This window comes from Alligator mississippiensis, chromosome 2 (genome assembly GCF_030867095.1).
Source record: "Alligator mississippiensis isolate rAllMis1 chromosome 2, rAllMis1, whole genome shotgun sequence".
NCBI lineage: Eukaryota > Metazoa > Chordata > Crocodylia > Alligatoridae > Alligator > Alligator mississippiensis.
The window spans coordinates 249,423,075-249,443,787 of NC_081825.1; positions in this window are offsets into that span (position 1 = coordinate 249,423,075).

The window sequence follows — 20,713 nt, forward strand, 5'->3', positions numbered from 1 at the left end:
GGCCACTGGCCAACCCCTCCCCCCCCCAGCCCTTCGTGCTCCCCTTGGGTTGACAGGTCACTGGGTGCTGGCTGGCCATAAGCAGCCTGCCTCCCCAGGGTGGGCCAAGCCAGGCTGCTGGCAGCACTTGCTGCCACAGGTTCAGACCCTCTTCCCCCCACTCCTCCCTGCAGGCCAGCCACTCTGCTGCACTGCTGCCCAGCCCATGGTTCCCAGGCTTAGGACACATGGGGCTCCCAGATGATTGGGACAAGGGGCTGGCCATGACCCCATCCTCTCCACTGGGGTCCTCTCTGGGTGGGCACTCTGGGGCAGGCCACCTTTATGCTACTGCCATACCCCAAGTGTGTCCCTGATGCATGTGCCTCAGGCAGTGCATGATGAGCTGTTTGTGCAGGTGAAAGGCTGCCTATGCCACTATGTCCTGCTGCTTCTGGTTTGGGACCCTGAGCTACAATGGCATTGGGGACAAGCCCAGACTTCCCCACAACTTCTGCTGCCACCCAGAGTGATACCTATCACAGCACTATATGTCCCTGACCCCTGCTGTTGAGGAGCACATCATCACTTACATCAAGACCTTCAATACCTTCCTCAGCTTGTGAGAGGCCAGTGACTGCCCAGCTGCAGAGACATTGGCTGCTCAATAAAGTTTGAAATTTGTCCTGCCTCTCTGCATGCTGTGGAGGAGACCCTGGTGCCAGGGTAGAGTAGGCAGGCTGGGCAGGGAGTTGGGGAAGGGGCTAGGGGCAGGGGTAGGGCTGGGAACTGGGAGGGTCCTCCCCAGTGCAGGTCTTACCACATGTCTGGGGCTGGTGAGGCTGGTGGTTTGGCATGGGGCTCCAGCTGCACCCAGTTTCCATGACCTCCAGTGTGTAGCAGGGTGGTGCCCAGCCATGAGCCACACCCAAGGAAGGAGCTGGTGGCGGCATGGCTGGCCACTACTCATGTGCTCTCAAGGCTCTCACTCTCAAGGCTGAGAGACAATAAGGTGATTGCCTGGTTGCTGATCCCAGTTTTGGGGGCCCATCAGAGTCAAGGGTTCTGATGTGCCTGTGATACTGGAAGCCATGATCAGTTTCTGATCTTAGCCACAGGAATGCATCAACAGCCTTGACACTGATATGCTCCCCTCAGCTGGGAGCAGCTGCAGCTCAGATCTCTGAGCCTTCAGGCCACAGGTGGAATCAAGGGCTTCACTGCACCTCCATGGCTGGAAGCTTCAATCAGCTGATCCAGGCTCCCAGCCATGGGGAGACATACCGTGCACTCCTAGGGCTGGAAACCCTGTCAGTTAAATCCATGTTCCCAGTCCCAGAGCACATGGTGAGCCCCCATGACTGGGAGGCCAAATCAGCTAATGATATCCCATTCTTGGCAACTAGCTATTTGATGATGCAGGGGGAGTCTGGGATCTTGATCCCCCTCCACTGGCAATATGGTGTGATGGGATCTGATGCTCAATCCAACAATCACACTTACTGCCATGCATGTGTGATATGGCAGGAAGCATGATTATGAGGATCGTGCAACAGATCCCATCAAGCCTTTAACTGCCCATCTGCCAGACACCTCATAGACTAACTAAGATGTTTATAGACCGCAACATTTTATGAACTTGAGTTGACTTCATCAAATGTTCTGAAAGGACATTATAAAACAGTGTCCTTTTACAGGACAGTCCTTTTACAGCATCTGATGATGTCAACTCAAGCTTACAAAAGCTTATTCTCTCTCTAGACATTATTTAGTCTAGTGGCGGTCAACTTTTTGCCCAGTGGGCCAGATTGACCATTTCTGGTTCATCCACAGGTCAGAACTGGCTGGTGCTTCTGATCTGGTGCCTGGATGAGCATAGTGAGTACCATCTGGCTGTGTGGAGGGTGGTGGGGGGCAGGCTAGCCCCAATATAGGGGAAAGGAGCTTTACCCAGCCCTTGGAAAAGGAACAGGGTTTGGCCTGGCCCTGCAGGAGGGAAGGGGGAAGGCATATGGCTAGGTCCCAACCCTGCCTACAGGGAAGGTAGAGTGGCCAAGGCCCAACAGGATAGCAGGGGGCATGGTCAAGCCCTGTGCGGGGGGGGGGTGGGGAAAGGGGCAGGACCCGGGCCCAACCCAGGCCCACCAAAAGGGAAGGGGTGTGGTCTGGCCCTTCATGGCTAGGCCTCAACCCAGCCCCACAGGGGAAAGGGTGCTATAGCCCAGCCCTGCAGAAGAAAGGGGCTTGGCCAAACCCCAATCCATCCCTGCAGGAAGAGAAGGGGTTGTAGCCCAGCCCCAATCCAGAAGCAGTGGGGGGGAAGGAGGGGTGTGGTCTGGTTCTACAGGGGAAGGGGCTACAGCCCAGCCTAGACCACCTCACTGCATGGGGCTTGAGATTTGTGAATTTTGCACTGAGGAGTGTGGCCATATTAATGGGTACTACTTCCCCGCTGCCAAATTTTCTGACTTGTGGGGAGCCCCACAGGCCAGATGTGATGGCTCCATGGGCTGCATTTTGCCTGTGGGCTGAGGTTGAGCACCCTGAGTTAGTCTATAAGGTGACCTTGCCTTCTAGCATAGAAGTGCTGTATATCCATAATGAGATGATGTGATAGCATCACACCCACCCAGTTTTGACCCCCTCTCATTCCATCTCTAAATGACCAGGTACTATTGAAGCAATTGGGTGTGGCCTTTTGTGCTAGTCTGGAGTTAAGGTCTGGATCAAGTGATACCCCTTAACCGATCTGCCACTGTACCCCATAGTACAGGATGAGTGTACCCAAGAGTAAATGAGTAACAACAAAGAAATTGCATATATCAGACATAAAATAAATGCAACATATATTTGTCTATTTCCAGTCATAGTGCCAAATCCTGTTGTCTGTTGAATATGTAATCAAATTCTTCTGAAAACCCAAGTAAACCAAGTATACGTTCAAGGCTGGAAGTAGGATTGTTTCTTCAACTAGCCTAGAAGATACACTTATTTCCTATTACCTATAAGAGTGGCTTTCAGTTCTTTTTTTGCACTTGCTAGTTTTGATCTCTTAAACATACACATACATGCATTTATGGGTATCCCTTTGATATCACTTTAATTATTGTGATAATTAAAGACACTTGTGATATTTATAGCTTAAAACAATCTCCTGCTCCCACAATCTTTTTTTGATGCCTGATTTTTAAATGCTCTGAAATGACACTGCTCTTAAATTGTTCCATTAAAAATTCCATTTATTTATATTAGTATGTAGAAAAGTACATATATCAATGTCCAAAATAAAAAATACGTTAAAATTCACAAGGCCAATTCCTGACATTCAGTGCAAACAGTAATTCAGAGTTTGTCACAGAGTTAGCATCAGCAATAAAAGTATATAACTGCTGATATCACATTCCTTGAAGTGCATTCAGAGGTATCTAAATTTTTATAGTTTAGATTTGCTTAATTTAAGAATAATCATATATTTCCATATTTTAATTTTTAATCTTTACAACACTAGGCAGAAAAGTAAATTTTATCAGAGGAAACATATTTTGTATTTCACTGAGTTTTAGCTAACACCAAGATTTTATCAGTGTGGACATTTCCTTTTATTATAAGAATACAAAACCATGGATGCATTTTAATGGTGGAGTATGCCAATACCCTGGATAAGTAAAACAGAACCAAAAGCTAGTCATGTACATATTGACTGACTGCCACTCACCCAGAAGACTGCTTTTATAGACTACCTTAGATTTGCACTTATGCACAACCCAGCAATTTAAATGATCACTACATTAAAATAACTGTAAAATTACCTTCATGCTGGCAACATCAGACCTAATTAATGGCATTTCTGATTTGCCTTCACACATTCAAAATAAATGAAATGATTCATATATGGAAGTTAGTTCAGCATTTCCCAACATTTTCGTGGCCAGCCGGAAACTGACCCCCCCGGGGGGGGGGGGGGCACACAGCCAGCCGGACACTGACATGGAGAAGTTGCACGCAGCCAGCCAGATGGCATTTTGGGCTGGAGCCATGTCCCCTGCCTGGCTGGAGCCATACTCCCCATCTGTCTATGTCCACAGTAGTAGCATGCATGGGGCGTGGCTCCAGCCTGGCAGGGGGTGTGGCTCTAGCCCAAAATGCCGCAGCACACCTGGATGTGCCTGATGGCACACCAGTGTGCCGCGGCACACCAGCTGGGAAATGCTGAGTTAGCTAGACTCCTTCGAGGTCAATGGCAGATGAGGTTGCAGTGCAGGTAGAACATTTTCCCAGGATATAGGAAAAAGATGGTGAGGGACAAATGGGCTGATTTATAAATAAGATCCATCCTGTTTAGGGTCATATTCTGGGATTACTTCAGAGCTATCTAGTTGATTTCTTGTTTACTTTTAGTTTTTTGTACTCTTTGACCCTAGTATGCTGTAGAATTTATTAAGGAAAAGAAAGTAACATAGTAGAGTATAATCACCCAAATGGAGTTGTACATGCTTATATAATGGTTGAATTTAGTTCCATGACTTTTAGCATTAGAACATTTTTCCTGAACGTTAATTAGTAATACTTTATTATAATTACAGTGGGGGGGGGGGGAACAGTGGGTTAGACTCATTCCTTGTGTACCTCTATAAAGGTTAGAAGAGTTGCAGAAGTATGGATTTGGTCAATTTCTTTGGACTCTAAACTGAAGATGTCCCAAGCTAGGAAAGCCCTTGAAACTGATTTTCTTCTTGGGCTTTTAGCAAGAACTAAAAAGCTGAAAATATTTTTATATTGATTCTAACCTAAGTCAGGAAACAGATTTATAAAATCCTTCAACATAATGACAACCTTTGCAGCAGGATTACAAATCATGCCAATACACTAGGAATGAAATGTTTTGATTTATGAATCATTACTTTGCCTTAGAATATATATCAAGGGAGAATTAAAAATGTATGGATTTTTTTCCAAAGAGCCTAAGGGAGTTAGAGGCCTATCTCTGATTTAATTTCAGAGGAAATCAGACACCTAACCCTTCTACATGCCTTTGAAAATGACAGCCTGTGTAGCAACTACTCAAAGTACTGTAGAAATGTTAGTTGCTAGGTGCCTCTGGGTTAAACAGATATTACAATACCCTTTTATTAATGGGTGCTCTTAAGTATTAAAATGTTAAAGGGCAACTGTCAAATGGAATCAGTGGTTTGGACATACATCTAGAAGTGTAAGTAAGATGTGGATATCTAGCTATTTCCAAAGCTGGGTGCACCTAAATTGTGGGCTCTCTGGAAATAATTCTGCGACAGACTGTGGTTTTGTTGTAATATTTCTGGTTTAAATGTGTTTATGTTGCAACAATATTGCATGCTACAGTTTCCCTAGCCACCATGTACACACAAAAAGAAGGATTAATAGAGTCTTTATTATCCCTGTGCTGGGATGAGACAAGATGCATCTCCAGCAACAAAGAGCAGTATCCAGGCAGAATTTAGGAGGTTAATCACGTAATCCCTAATCTTCATGATAATTATAGGTTATAAAAGCATTATATTGCATGATTCTGCTCTGTGATTTGCTATGGGACTTTTTTCCAACAATATAGTACCTATAGTGGGTACTGTGGTGATTCAGATGCATTCCATAAGTCAAATGCAGTATAAACAGGTGTATTGTGTGTCCTTTTTCTGGCTCTATTTTGTATTGAGGTATACATGCTTGGATCAAGTTAGAGCAAGTTATTCTGTAAGGTGTCATCCTGCCCTGCCTTCTCCCTAAGATATTATTATTATGACCAGGGATCCTCATTTTCCCTGATAAAAAAATCAGAAATTCTCTGATACCCCCCCCCCCCCCCAAATACATGATTAAATCCTTAGGTAAAGGGGAGAAGTCATATTTTTCTCTGTTTTTTTTTCCCCATGGGAAATGGAAAACCCAGATCCCTGATTATGAGTTACATATTTTTTGGCTGTACCTCCATATTGAAATTATGGCAATCACAGTTTAGTCTATTTTATGCTATTTAATTCAGCCTCTGCTTCAAAAAAATTGAAACAAACAAGCAAAAAAGTCTCAAACTTTAGCAACAGATATTGGACAAAGTAAAGTATTTTTCAGTGTTTCATGTGCTGTTATGTCAATAATATTCTGTATTGTAATGATATGTGGTATGTGAGTGGTTTGGGATTAATTTTTTGTTTAAAGTCTTTTCAGCAGAAGTATCGAAAGGTTAACACTTAGTTAGAGAGCACATTTCTCTACTCACTTGGCATAAACAAGAGAAATTCAACTACCCCTTGGAATTGGCACTTTTTCTTTGGCCCATATGGGCAATGACTTCACTAGAATAGTTATTCTTTACTCCCTCTTTTGAAGGACACTTACACTGACTTATTAAGCAAATTAAATTCCCACATGTCAAGACAGAAGTTTAATTCTTATTTTAAGTTAATCTTTTCTGTCGGCTAGAGCAGCAGCAGCCTATTGCCTTAATGACAGGTGAAAAAGTTGTGGCCAATCAACCATTTCAGCATTCCATAATCAATGCATGTCTATGATCACTTGCCTCTCCACACTCATGTCAATTTGTTAGGTTTTCACTTTTCATTCTGTCCACTTACAAATTGACAATCTGGTTGAACTAGAGCACAAGTGTTTAATGAAGCTGAGTTTAGATGAGCAGCCTGCATAATTTATCAAACATCATCATTTTGGCAGGAAGTCCTTTCCCTGATAATGGCCTCTTGCACCTATTGCCACAAGAGACTGTTAAATAACATGGATGGACACAATCCAATTTGAACAGCCTCAAACATATGGATTTTTGAATGAGAAGAGGATAGGTCAGAGCCTGGAGAAGTAAAATGCAAATACTACTACAAACTTTTGGGGATTCTATATCCAGATCAGAATATTGTGGCCTGGGCTCTTCATTATTGAACAATCTTTTTATTCTGATTGTACAATAAGCTTTTTTACTGAAAGGGGAAAACATACTCTGTAACAGCCAAGGAAAAAGTTTGTCTTCAGTTTTAAAACATTTGACTTTCTTCTTTAAGAATGCCCTGTTGTTGTAAGTACACATGGCATTTATTTAAATGTCAGGATACAAGATATGTTTCTAGAATCCAAGCAGAACTTCTTTTTCAGAAGCAAAATTCCAGCAAGTAAGTTTTTAGTATGAACTGTCTAGGTAGATCACTCAAGACCTTTGCACAGTTAACATCTGTGAATGACCAGCTGAGAGACTAATAAAGTCATCTGAAATAGGAAATTAAAAACCATGGGGATAACATGGTAAGGGTCTCTTGGGGAGACATCACATGCTCTTTGTAAAGATGCTGATTTGTAGATAGCAACTCAAATTTTCCATTACATGCCAAACTCTACCCATTTTTCTGTCTTTTATTATACTCTCCTACAAACTCATGCAGTAGGGCTATATTGCTCTGAGAAGGAAGCAAAAATTTCTTAGTCCAGGTACCAGATTGGTGGTCTGGTTATGGCAGGAAATGATGAAGAATTATGAGTATGATAATAACAAAGATTTGTTATGTTTTTCCAGCTGCAAAAAAATCTGATTCTCTCTCCTTTGTGGGTTAGCCATCCTTATATCCATTCCTCATTAACGGCACAGCTTCCTCCTCATACAAATATTCTTCCCTCATGTAAACATTGCTAGCATCAAGCATGGACTTGTCATACTCCACTTGATTTTTCCAGTATTTGCTATGCTAACACAGGCAGTCCTCAGACTTATGATGCAATTGGTTCCCGAAAACTGCGTTTTAAGTCAAAACATTGTAACTCAGTACCAATTTTCCCATAGGAACAATGTTATAAATGAGGGATTTGGTTCCTTTACCACCCTTGACACAGCTGCCTCCAGCTGGTAAGTCTGCACTTCAGGTGGGTGGCAGAAGGCCCTGGGAGTGGTAAGCCCAGGTAGTAGCTTAACTGTGCATTAGCTACAGCACAGTACCACTTATGTAGACATTGACCACAATCAAATTTGCTGCCTGTCAGCCACACCAGCAGAGGGCCAAATGGGACAGAGGAGTTCCCAGAGGGTTCCCCCAGGAGCTGGGAGCTGATGAGCACTGGGACAGAGTTGCTCTCTGCCCCACCCCTCATCCCCATCTCTGCATGGCTCCTAGCTCCCCACAGGAACTGGGAGCCATGCAGCGCCAGGACTGGGGAGCTCTGTTTCCCCACTCAGTGGGGGCTGGCTGGAAGTTGTCCCACTCCTGGGGCATCTGTCACCAAGCCCCCAGCTGGTCAAGGATTCCCCATTCAGAAGGGGTATAGGTTGTATCCATGTTGGTCTAAGGACATAGGCCAGTGGTTCCCAACGTTTTTGCCACAACTTGCTGCTGGGAGTGGACGGCAGCAGTGGCTTGGGTGCAGGGGAGCTCCGTCACATGGCGCAGCTCATTCTTTGTGTGAAGCACTGCCAGAACTTCCCCCACAACCCTCATTTGGGTCATGATGCTAAGGTTGGGAACTGCTGACATAGGCAGACAAGGTTCTTTGGGTAAATCTGATTTTTTATTAGACCAAATCAAATAGTTGGAAAAAATTCTTCCTTACAAGATTTTGGGCACAGACACCCTTCATCAGGCTGAGGAAGTATCTATAGTTGGTGTGTGCCCTTCCTGGATGGAATGAATAGTGAAGAAACCAGAGGCTGGTATGTGTGCAAGACAGGCAGTCAGTGACAATGTAAATTGAGGACTCAATGGGTAAGAGACAGGTTGTGTGGGGAAGGGAATGAATGTAACTGATAAATAGTGGAGAGATACCTGGGAGTCAGATGTTAGGTGGGTTATAATGTGTCATAGATTCAGCGTCTATATTTAGTCCATGATTTTTTGTATCCAGTAGATTGATAAAGTGAAGTTTGTAGGCTTGTCTGTGAAAGGTGTTTTGTAAAATCCCTTTGAGGATTAGAACTGAGAGATTAAAGAGAGAGAGGTTTTCTTGTGAAAAATGTGCCCCCACAGGTAACTGAGGTTTTTTGTCTTTGATAGTTTTCTGGCGTGCATTCATTCTGGTGCGCAGTTGTTGTTTGGTCTCTCCTACCTGTTTTCCATCGGGGCATTTGGTGGATTGGATGAGATCTATTACATTTCTGGAGGTGCAGCTATAAGATCCAGGAATGTTGATGGTTCTGTTGTGGGGTGTAGTAATTGTGAGAGTGGTAGAGATATATAGGCAGGCTGTACATTTCCTGTCATGGCATGGTCTGGATCCATTTAGTGTATTTTGGGCCATAGGAAGTTTGCTTCTGGTGATGAGGTTAGCAAGGTTCAATTCTTGTTTAAAGGCTAGGATGGGTGGTTTTGGGAAGATTTCTTTAAGAATTAGGTCTTCTAGTATGGGTTGCAATTGTTTGAGGATTTTCCGTATAGATTCCAGGAAGGGGGGATATGTCATAGCCAGTGGTGTGCAATTCATGGGGGTTTTCCCTCTGTACTGCAGCATTTCTTTACATAGTATCTAGATGGCTCATTCAAAGTGTGAACTATCTCTCTGGAGGAGGGTCCTTGTTGAGTCAAAGCCTTTTTGAGATTTGTGAGGTGGCAATCCCAGGTGTACTCAGTGCAAATTTGGTGGTATCGAAGGGTTTGGCTGTATATTATAGCTTTCTGAGCCCTCTAATCCACTGAATTTGCACAGAGGAGAACACTGTTACCCCCAAAAGCTGTTAGCACTGGTTATTCTAACCCTTTTGTGGCTCATCGCACAACACCCCTAGCTACCTCGTGCTCACCACTTCAAGCAACCACACAACAGTATTTGCACAGCCAAAGGCACCTCTGTGACATCACAGCATCCAGCTTTAACTCAATTTGTACTATGAAGTTTCATGCCACCCCAGCCATTGCAAACTACTGGTAATCCATCCATTCCCAAAAGTAAACTACTAGCTCAAGGTCCTCGTCTCAAGACACTGGATTCTGAAGAGCAAGGAGTGGCAGAGAAAGAAAAATGCAAATTATTTATTTGCTAAATCATTAAAAAAAATCAGTGGAACCCTGTTCTGAACCCTGAAATCCTAAAACATTTGAAAAACACCTAGTAGGAATGTATTGATGCTCTGACAGTTATTTTAACAATTCTCCTCAGCTGTGCTGGCAAACTGCTGCTCCAGGAATATTTACACTTTTAGCCTGACATTCTGTGGGAGGACATGTTTCTCTTCAATTCTCAAATAACAGGCAGCCCCCCCATGGCATCCTTGAAGAATACATAGTTTAAAAGTGGAACTGCAACTTGAAGGCTGCCCCTTTTTTTTGAAAATAGATATCTCTTCTGACCCTTTATGAGCTGGACCAGGGAAATATTCCCCAATACACCCATGGGTTGGGGAACAGAGACATGACTTGCTAGTATCTGAAAACCTGTACCCCAGACATCTACCCAGCATCCTACCACTGATCACCCCACTCAGTAATCTTTGGAAGGGAGCTAGCTCTCCAGGGAGTATATGAAGTAGCCTCTTCCCTTGAACTAGCCCCTTCTCACAGGTCCCAAGAAAGGACCTGGGGTGCCCCAAAAACATGCACAGACCATGATAATTCACTATGGCTTGGGTCCGTCCAGTGAGACTTTGAAGAAAGAATCAGAATGTTTTTTTCCTGTAAGGGGAGTATGAAATAAATGACCATTTGTTGCATTGCCCACCTTACAGATGTAGTACCTATGTTTCTGAGATTTTCAAGATTACATACACAGGCAGACACTGACCTGTCTGCCTCCAAAAGGGAAAGTGCTAGGGGACCTGGTAGCCTTCCTAGTGAGACAGGCCACAGCTGCTGAAAAGTGAAGGGAACACTTCTAGTACTATTAGAACTGGAGTACCATGGTAGTGAGATGAGGGGTCATCAAGACAAGATGGGCAGCACCTACACAACCCAGAAGAATTAAAGCAGGCAAGACATCACTACTGCAAGTGAGACTGTTGACATCATCAAGGATGGTGTCCAACAGGATAGAGACAATGAGATATTTACCCCAATGTAAGTAGAAGTGTTTTAAACATAAGGCATTTTAAACTATTATTATTATCCTTTCAGAACTTATGCAAGGCTTATCATCAGTCTATTTGAGGAATCTAGACTCTAGATATGAGAATCCCAGATTTTTTAGTGTTTTTCTTGTTTGGATATAGATATAATGCAACAATATTACTTTTTTCCTAACTAGATTGTACCACTACAGTGCAACTTCATAGACCCAGATGCTTTAAAATTAAACAACTGTATGGACAGTGGTTTTTGTTATTTTTATAGAGCGCTTTGTTTTCAAGAAAATATGCTATTATCTACACTTTTGAAATGATTAGATTTATGCTAAATAGGAGTGAACCAAATTATTGCAGGTGGAATCTTAAAAGACAGAGAAATAAAGGATTATAATTATAGTTATAATTATATATAATGATATGCAGGCTATTCCCTTAATACTCAGATCCTTCATTGAGTAAATGGGGCACAGCACACCTTTGTCTCCTTTGGGACATGAAATTTCAGTAAATGGAGCCTTTGAGAAATGCTTGCAGATATTTAGGTAAATACTAGACCATTTATTTTGGCATTGTGGGCATCACAGGCTTTTTTTTCCCCCTTACCAAAATGAAGCACGGTAGCACAGTCTCCTTGAGAACATGACATAACAGAAAGGATAATTTGTCTAGTCCCAAAGGTGACTTTTCAAATGCTATTTAAAAAATCTGCTGTAGGGATAAGGAGACATAATGAGGCAGGGAAGCCAAATGAAGCTCAGCCCACACACTACAGCATATTTGATTTAGAAAGTGAAAGTTCACCTTTCCTGTCAGGAGCTCTGCTCACATGAAAAGAATGTGCTGAATTTCTTCCATTTCCCCTGTTTGAATGCAAGAGAGTTCTGTTTCTTCACAATAAAACAAGAGTTTCCTTTGGGGGTTATGACTTAAGGTTATTATTCATATTGCAGAAGCACTCAAAGGCTTCCACCAGGATTAGAACCCATTGAGCTGGATATTGTATAAACACACAGGGCAATAAAGTGTCCATACCAAAGAGCTTAACATTTGACATGACATCTTGCAAAACTAAAATAATAGATAAATTACATGTTAGTTAATATGGGCTGTAATATATGATTTCTGTATAGAGGCTAAAAGACTCCTCTGAATATATTTATTGCAGACCATTTCTATCCATAAAGTAATCTAGAAGACTGACCTCTTGTATCTCACATACCACAAAATCTGTGGAGATGTTGGTACTCTCATAAGATGCAAAGGTGTCCATGTGGGTGCTGGGGTTCATGTTTGCATGGCAGCACAGCTCACTCAGGAAGACAAGGTGCTAGTTAATCCATAATGACAGGTACATTTTAAAAAAGCCTATTCTGTTTTAGCCATGAGGGAATAAGAGCCGGTGGAGCCAGGAACTGCCAAGAAATTTTATAATTAGATTTGTGCCTAGCCCCTAATGCATTTTGTCCAGAGTACCTGCTTCCCAACATTGAAGCCCTGTGCCCAGTCCCAAGAGTACATATTCTAGTAGTGTAGGGTGTAGCCATGTTGGTCTAAGGACATAGGCAGACAAGGTTCTTTGGGTAAATCTGAGATCTTTTATTAGACCAACTTAAATAGCTGGAAAAAAATTATTTTCATTTTTCTTTTCAAAGATATCAGATTCACCCAAAGAACCTTGCCTGTCTATTCAAGTCTTTTGAATAGGTCCTCTGTAGTGTAGTGGGCAGATATCTAGCTGAGCCTGCTGTTACCCTTTGTAGGTCTTGGGTATTGTGACACAGCCAAGTCTATGTTTAGAAGATGACAAAGTGAAACAAAATGGGGGGGGGGGGAGAAATCACAATTGTCAGTTTCCAGTCTTTTGTTACATTTTCTTCCTGTATCCTAACAGTCTGCAAACTCTAACGAAGCAATATGAAACACAAGTAAACCCAAAAAGAAGCATAGCAAGCTGTCTTCCCAGATCTTATACCTGGCTCTACACTACGTCTCTTCTCCCAAGAGCAGTCCTGCATTATTCAAAGAGTCTGAACATCTGCCCCAATCATCTCAACCCAGAGCAGCTCTCCTTTGTGGGATTCCAAATGATCTTCTGGTACATATAGGAAAAAGTCTAAAATGGGGGTAATGGGACCCCTCACAAGAACACTATGCATGCAGTCAGCTCACTGAATCCATTTTTGTGCACAAACTTGGTGGAATTTTATTTAAAAGTGCTTGAACATAAAAGAGCTTGAAGATAACTATGTAAATCTTAGGAGTAACTGTAGTACTATGGCATCAGCAACTGAGGCCTTGGCTGCAGCATGACACAATCTAAAATGATTCGGGGGGGGGGGGGGAGATAATGCTAACTAAAGAGAAGAGCAGCCTCATCCTAAAAATTAATTAGGCAAAAATGTTCTGCTTTTCTTGCTCTTCAACTCCCACTTCCGCCACCCACAGCACTCACTTATTATGGCACAATTTAGTCACACAGTGACTACTGACCTTCATCTACAATGACTAGGTAGATAATCAAAGAGAGACGCATTTTATCTTCTGACCTCCTCCGCCAGCATTTTGTCTCTCAAGATTTTCCACTTCTTCACACAACATTTGACTCCATAAGGTTTTTCCATGCTTTTATGGTAAGTCTTATGGTCAGCTACAAGAACTAGAGGTCATCTTAGGTTTTACTCTGTCCCTGTCAAGATTTAAAAAATGATATTACCCCTGCTATTTTATACAGTTAATTATTTGAGCTGCTTAAAACAGTAAAAGCTGAAAACAATAAATTCTACCAGTAAATGCACAAAGCTGGTTTGTGGAAAAACCTGAGCTAATTTAAGCCCAACATTATCTAAGGATGGGGGAAACAATTGACACTGTTTTCTCATCCTATGGAGAGCAAGATAGGGGAGGTACCTAGTTGTTGGTGTCATATCTTGCCTACTAGACAGTCAAAAGAGGGCAGAACACCGATTAGTACTCTCAACGCCTGGGAATAAATGATCATAAAGACAACAACGTTTTCACCACTGTATACCACTGAACTATTTTCCAGGTACTTGATTCAGCCTCCATGGAGGTCCATGAGAATATTGCCATTAATAGAATAACAGGAACATTGTACTAGAGAGACTTTTGGGATCAGCAAAGCCACTTCACTTATCACACGCAACTACATCATGCATTTATAGAGAACAATCATATTTCCTTTCAGCTTTCCTTTCCTTAGGCTCAACCAGCCAAGTTCTTGTAGTTTCCTGACACAAAATAGGCCCTTCCACTCATGACTTATAATGCCCATTAATTTCAATTGGATTTGGATCAGGAATAGGTGCAACTCACTGGAGATGGTACTGTACTGTAAGAGAAAGGTTGCCCTGGCACAAAACATTGTCATCGATCACATAGTTAATCTGATGGTCCAAAGGGCAGTCTATCTAATACATATATTGACAAATTTAAGCTGTAGTGCTCTTTGAAGCATGGGCTGTGCGTTTCCATGTCTTTGTGCAATGTCTAGTCAAATAACACTTATCTACAGTAATAATATATGGGATGCAACCTTGGTCAGTAAATGTAGGAAATGCTGAACTTCATTAACTCTTTTAACTTTTATTAAAGTCAATAGGAACTGAGGACATCCTACATCTTCCAGAACTTCTTAATATCTGCCTCCTGATTGCACATAGCATATGTCATGTTGCAATGCCTGGGGTAAGATTCCACATTAAAAAAAATAGCAAAGGACAAGACAACCACAGAGTAAGATATATTTCTGGAGACTCCCCTAAACCCCCTAAAATGCTTTCCAGAAAGTCTCACAATTTATTTGCTATATTTTATCTGAATTTCTAGCCTTCTAACAGAGGAGGAATGCTAAGGATAATTGAAACAAAAGTTAAATAAAATGTAACTGCAAAAGAGTACAAGCAAGAAAGGTTGAAATGTAGAAACCATCATACTTTTTACTGAGGTAAAGGAAAGGTTTTATCCAGCAGAGGCTGAAAGAAATATTTTTAAACTGTCGGTATGTCATAATGCTAAATGAAAAGAGTCCAACTAGTTGTTTATCTGATTTTGGGGGGAGGGTAAAGTTTTTTCAGTTGTTCCTAACAGCATTTTTCCCTATACAATTTCTCCTCCTTTTACCTGTGTGAGCTGCCAGGGGTCAATTTCAGAATCTACAACCATGATTTCACATATTGTCTCTTCTTAAAATCAAGACAAGTACCCCAGAAACCTGATCTTCCAACTGTTAAAGAGCAAAGAGCTCTCCATCTGTTGAGATGGCTCAATGGAGCTGGAGCAGTCTCCATTTAGTTTGTCCTTCCAAAGTCAGGAGTGTGATTATTCTATAATTCTCTCACCTGATTAATTCTTAACTATGAACATAATTACACTCTCCAGAAGGTAAATCACTCTTATAAATCAGTTGCTGCTGACAGTTCACTATTCTGTACTCTAGCACACTGCAGCAAAGTCAGTCTGAAATTGCAGAAGAGGGAGATGTTTTAATGCATGCACCCATTACAGAATATCTATTCATTAATGAATTATAGGCAACAAGATATTGCAAGCAAAACAAAAGAGCAAAGACAAAGTGAAGGGCTTGTAAATCCTTCATTTACAACAGAATTTTTTCCTATTAAATATAATAAAGAGATAATGTGGTGTGGTCTTAGACAATCTGCAGTCAACTCTGTCCTTCTGGCAAACTGAGGTGAATTAACTGCTCTGCACACATGACCAGTAATTCAAGTTCATTTCTCTGGGTGAAATGGTTGGTGTCCATAGAACTGGCTCCATAGCACAAGACTAATAAAAAGGTTCTAATACAAGAAACCTTTCCCAATCTGTACTCCCTCTTCTTCCCCCAATATTTAAATATTTGTGAGCTTGGGATCATGCAGATTTGCTATAAAGGGTAAGTACACACAGTCAAAAAGTCCAAGGCTGTATCAATTCAGCCTTTGCAGGTTAGTCTAAACTGCAGACATTAAACTGAAAAACAACTGGACACACATTTAATTTTGATTCAAGAAATGCAGTCACATGCCTGCAGTGGCTCAGACCAGAAGCCAGGGGGTGTTAGAGCATGACTCTCTGGCAAGTAGCCAGCATGGGCTGTGTGTTCACTTCTTCTTCCTGGTGCCCCCGAGGTCTCTGAAATTTGCAGTTTAGACTCAGAGCAGCAGGACTCTTCCTGATTCCAGGCAGAGGCAGGGGCTGCTTCAAGGTGCCTTTGGGATTTGTAGTCCACAGCCACAGCCAGCAGTAATTTTGAGCAGAGGAATGGGTGTTTCCCTGGCCCCAGACCACAGCTGGCATTTGCCGGGGGGGGGGGGGGCGCAATCCCTGCCTCCCTCCTTTCCCACCCTTCTGGAGCAGATAGCACAGCACAGCCAGCCCAGGGCTACAAAGCATGTTGGGATGCTCTGAGACTGTGATTTAACTTGTACCAGGAAGGGGTTTGGGACAGGTTTCATAAACCAGTTTGACTCAAATCAGGTAAGTCTGATATCACATTCAACCAGGTTTATCTTAAACCAGTTTTAGCTATTTTGAAACTGGTTTATGTGCATAGAACTTCTGTTCTGTTACAGGTTTAAACCAGTTTCTGATGACTAAAACCAGTTTGTATGTAACTTCTGTCCCTAGCCAAAGTATCTTTCTAAAATAAGGCAGCATGCAAGCTCAAGATGTGGCTCAAATTCTATCTTAGGGAGGAAGAACTGAGCTATGGCAAAACTAAGCCTTGTAAGTGTGCATAACAGGGAAGGTGAAGGCAGCTTTCCCTGCCTCGTTTTCACATGCTAGGATCAAGAATTAGGAGCTTAATCTAGTGCTTTAGTTAACTCATCTCAATATAGTACTTGCCATACCAGAACAGATTAATGGTCCATATTCCCAACATCCTGAAAGCAGCCTCTACCAGATGTTTTAGGTGAGAGGAAGGAAACCCCTAATACAGCTGGTTAATTGTACATTACTATTAGTAAGTGTAGCAAAGGAGTTTCTACTTGACTTCAGCAGGTGATTAATTTCTGCTCTGAAACACAAGCCACTGTAACTGAGCACCTAAACTATAGACTCTAACTGCAGGGGCTATTTTGATTCATCTTCAGTAATAGTAAAATTCTTATAATTTTATTGTGCAAAATCTCTTACATGCAGTTATAGGTAAGAGTTGAGGTTTTGGCTTCAGAATCCAATAGGTTTGTTTTATCAGGCATCCAAGAAAATTCTGTCACAAGAAGAAAAACTGTGGCATTCATGAGATAATATGCTGAACCTAAATATCATTATTGGCCCTCCTCCCAACACTGTGAAGTCACCTTCTACTTTATTTAGAGATCTGGATTAGAAGGAAATGACTGGCAAGTTAGAGCCACCACTCTCTGCAACAAAGTCTCCTTGAAATCCTGATAAAATTATTTTGCACGTTTGCCCCATTTTACATTAATCAGTCCCTCATCTTCATGGTAGCATAAATACCAGGAAAGCCAACCTGCTATAGGAACCTAGGTTATGCAGGAATATTATGGAGGCATAAAAGTCCAATGCAAATACCCTCATCTTCCAGAAATCAGTACAGATCCCACTGACTTTATGGTATGGAGGGTAATGACCTCTCCCTGCTTGTAGAGGGACAAATATAAAAAGTGATTACAAAAAAGGACATACTACATTTTGAAACTAGCTAAGAGCACCCTTTAAGAAAGTGTTTCCATTGGTGACTTGATCCCTTCCATGTATACTTAGATAATTAGTTCCACAAATCCTGCATTTGGGAATTCCAGAGATCAATTTTGTACTGTGTAAATTATATTTAGTCTTAGCCATTCAAATTTTTTTCACTATGCACCCACTGTTGACTTTCATTATAGAGATAAAAAAAAAGCTTTTGATTTGGGTTCTCTATATATGTATTACATTCTCTTCCTTACAACATATCTTTTTTCTCCACTTGTCCTCAGAAAACTAAAAATGGGCTTTCAAATCTTTTCTGATGTAGAATAACAAAGGTCACAAATTCCTCTGATTGTTTTTGTTGCCTTTCTCTGGGTCCTTTGTATTGCTGAAAATAGTGAAATAAAAAATTGCCATGAGATAATGAACACTTTGAAAAGTATATTTTAACAAATAAGGCCAGATTCACCCTGAAGTCAATGCAGTTACACCAGTGATGATATAGTCAATCACTGTGTATAAGTGCCACGTTTACAGAAGTATAGTGAGTATGAAGCTTTGAAAAAACAAATGCAAGATAAATATTATTTAAACTGATTCTAGGAAACTATAACATACATAGGATACTGACAGATTTTAAATGAGGCTTAGTATTTCAGTGGATGGCTAAAAGAGATAAGTTTCAAAGAATTAAATTGCCTCTTAAGATACAACATCTAGAAATTTAAACTGTCCATGCCTTATTTTTAGCTTATCTACTCTTGTTTTACAATCATAGAATTATATTTAAGTCTTGGAGCCGCAAAGCAGTACAACTTGTGGAAACAGTCACTTTTTATGTATATATATATTTTACTGACCTTAATATGTTTTGCTGATAGAAACTGATACCTCTTTCTGCCAAGTACTTCTGCAAGATTTTTTTCCTGTATGCTTTAGGGTATCTCTAAAGAACAGTCACTTCATTCATTTTTTAGCTGAGTAAATTAGTGTCAAGCTTCACTAGTATAGATGCTACTGGTACTAGAGCAACCAAGTTTAAAGATGGCTGGGGTATCCCAGCACTACATTGTGGTCACTGCTGCAACAACTTTAGTATATGCCTACACATATTGTTCATGAACGTGAACAAGTCCATGGGGCCAGATGGGACGCACCCAAGGGTGCTGAGGGAGTTGGCTGATGTGATTGCAGAGACATTGGCCATCATCTTTCAAAACTCATGGTGACCAGAAGAGGTCCTAGATGATTGGTAAAGGGCAAATATAGTGCTCATATTTAAGAAAGGGGAAAAGGAGGATCCAGGGGACTGCAGATCAGTTAGCCTCACCTCAGTCCCTGGAAAAATCATGGAGAAGATCCTCAAGGAATTCATTTCTAAGTACTTGGAGGTGGAGGTGATTAGGAACAGTCAGCATGGAGTCACTAAGGGCATTCACTAACCTGATTGTCTTCTATGGCAAGATGACTGGCTCTGTGGATGGGGGGAGACTGGTGGATGTGGTGTACCTTGATTTTAGCAAGGCTTTTGATATGGTCTCCCACAATATTCTCACAGGCAAGCTAATGAACTATGGGCTAGATGAATGGACTGTAAGGTGGATAGAAAACGAGGGTGGAGCATCAGGCTCAGAGGTTAGTAATCAATGGATTAATGTCTAGTTGTCACCCAGTATCAAATAAAGTGCCCCAGGGGTCAGCCCTGGGGCTGGTTTTGTTCAATGTCTTGAAAGATGACATAGAGTGCATCCACAACAAGTTTGTACCAAGCTGTGGGGAGGAGTAGATATGTTGGAGGGTAGGGCTAGAATTCAGAGTGACCTAGACAAATTGGAGGATTGGGTCAAAAGAAATCTCATGAGGTTCAAGAAGGACAAGGGCAAATTCCTGCACTTAGGATGGAACAATCCCATGTACCAGTTCAGGTTGGGGGCTCACTGGCTGGGCAGCAGCTCTGCAGAAAAGGACCTGGGGGTTACAGTAGACAACAAGTTGAGTATGAGCCAGCCGTGTGCTTTGTTGCCAAGAAAGCTAACAGCATACTGGGCTGCAGTGGTAGGTGTGTTGCCAGTAAATCAAGGGAAGTGATTATTCCCCTCAATTCAGCACTGGTGAGGCCACATCTGGAGTAATATGTTCAGTTTGGGCCCTCCACTACAGAAAAGATGTGGACAAATTGGAGCAGAGACTGAAAGAAACATTTTTAAAGCTGTCAGTATGTAATAATGTTAAATGAAAAGAGTCCAACTAGTTGTTTATCTGATTTTTTTGGGGGGGGGTTAAAATTTTTTGAGAGAGAGTCCAGTGGAGGGCAACAATAATGGTGAGGGGGCTGGGGCACATGACTTATGAGAAAGGATTGAGGGAACTGAGTGTATTTAGCCTAGGTAAGAAGAGACAGAGGGGACTTACTAGCAGTCTTCAACTACCTGAAGGTGGATTTGAAATGGGGTGGAGCTAGACCCTTCTCAGTGAGGGCAGAGCAGTGGTCTCAGAACAAGGAGTAATGGTCTCAAGATGCAGGAAAGGAAGTTTAGGTTACATATTAGGAAGAATTTTTCCACTATGAGGGTAGTAAAACACTGGACCAGGTTACCCAGAGAGGTTGTTGAATCTCCATCCTTGGAGGTTTTCAAAACTCAGCTAGACTAAACTTGGGCTGAGATGATCTAGTTGGGGATGATCCTGCTTTGAGCAGGAGGTAGGACTAGATGACCTCTTGAGGTCCCTTCCAATCCTAAATTTCTATGATTCTATGATATATGTGTACTCATTTTATATTTGGATATTTACTTTCATATTTTTAAGTTTATCTTCTAATACACAAAGTACGTCTATAAGCTTTTGAATGGGTCAGGGTACAGATACTGTGGACAGGAGACTGTGTAAGCTGCTTTGGGGGAGCTTTCTACAGCTTTGCCTTCTTTCCTAGGTCACTCATACAATTTTCATCTACCTTTAATGTAGTTGGGAGTTTCTGGTAGTGGCATACTCAAAATTGTTATGATTTGATTAAAAGCCCATTGAGGTCTATGGAAA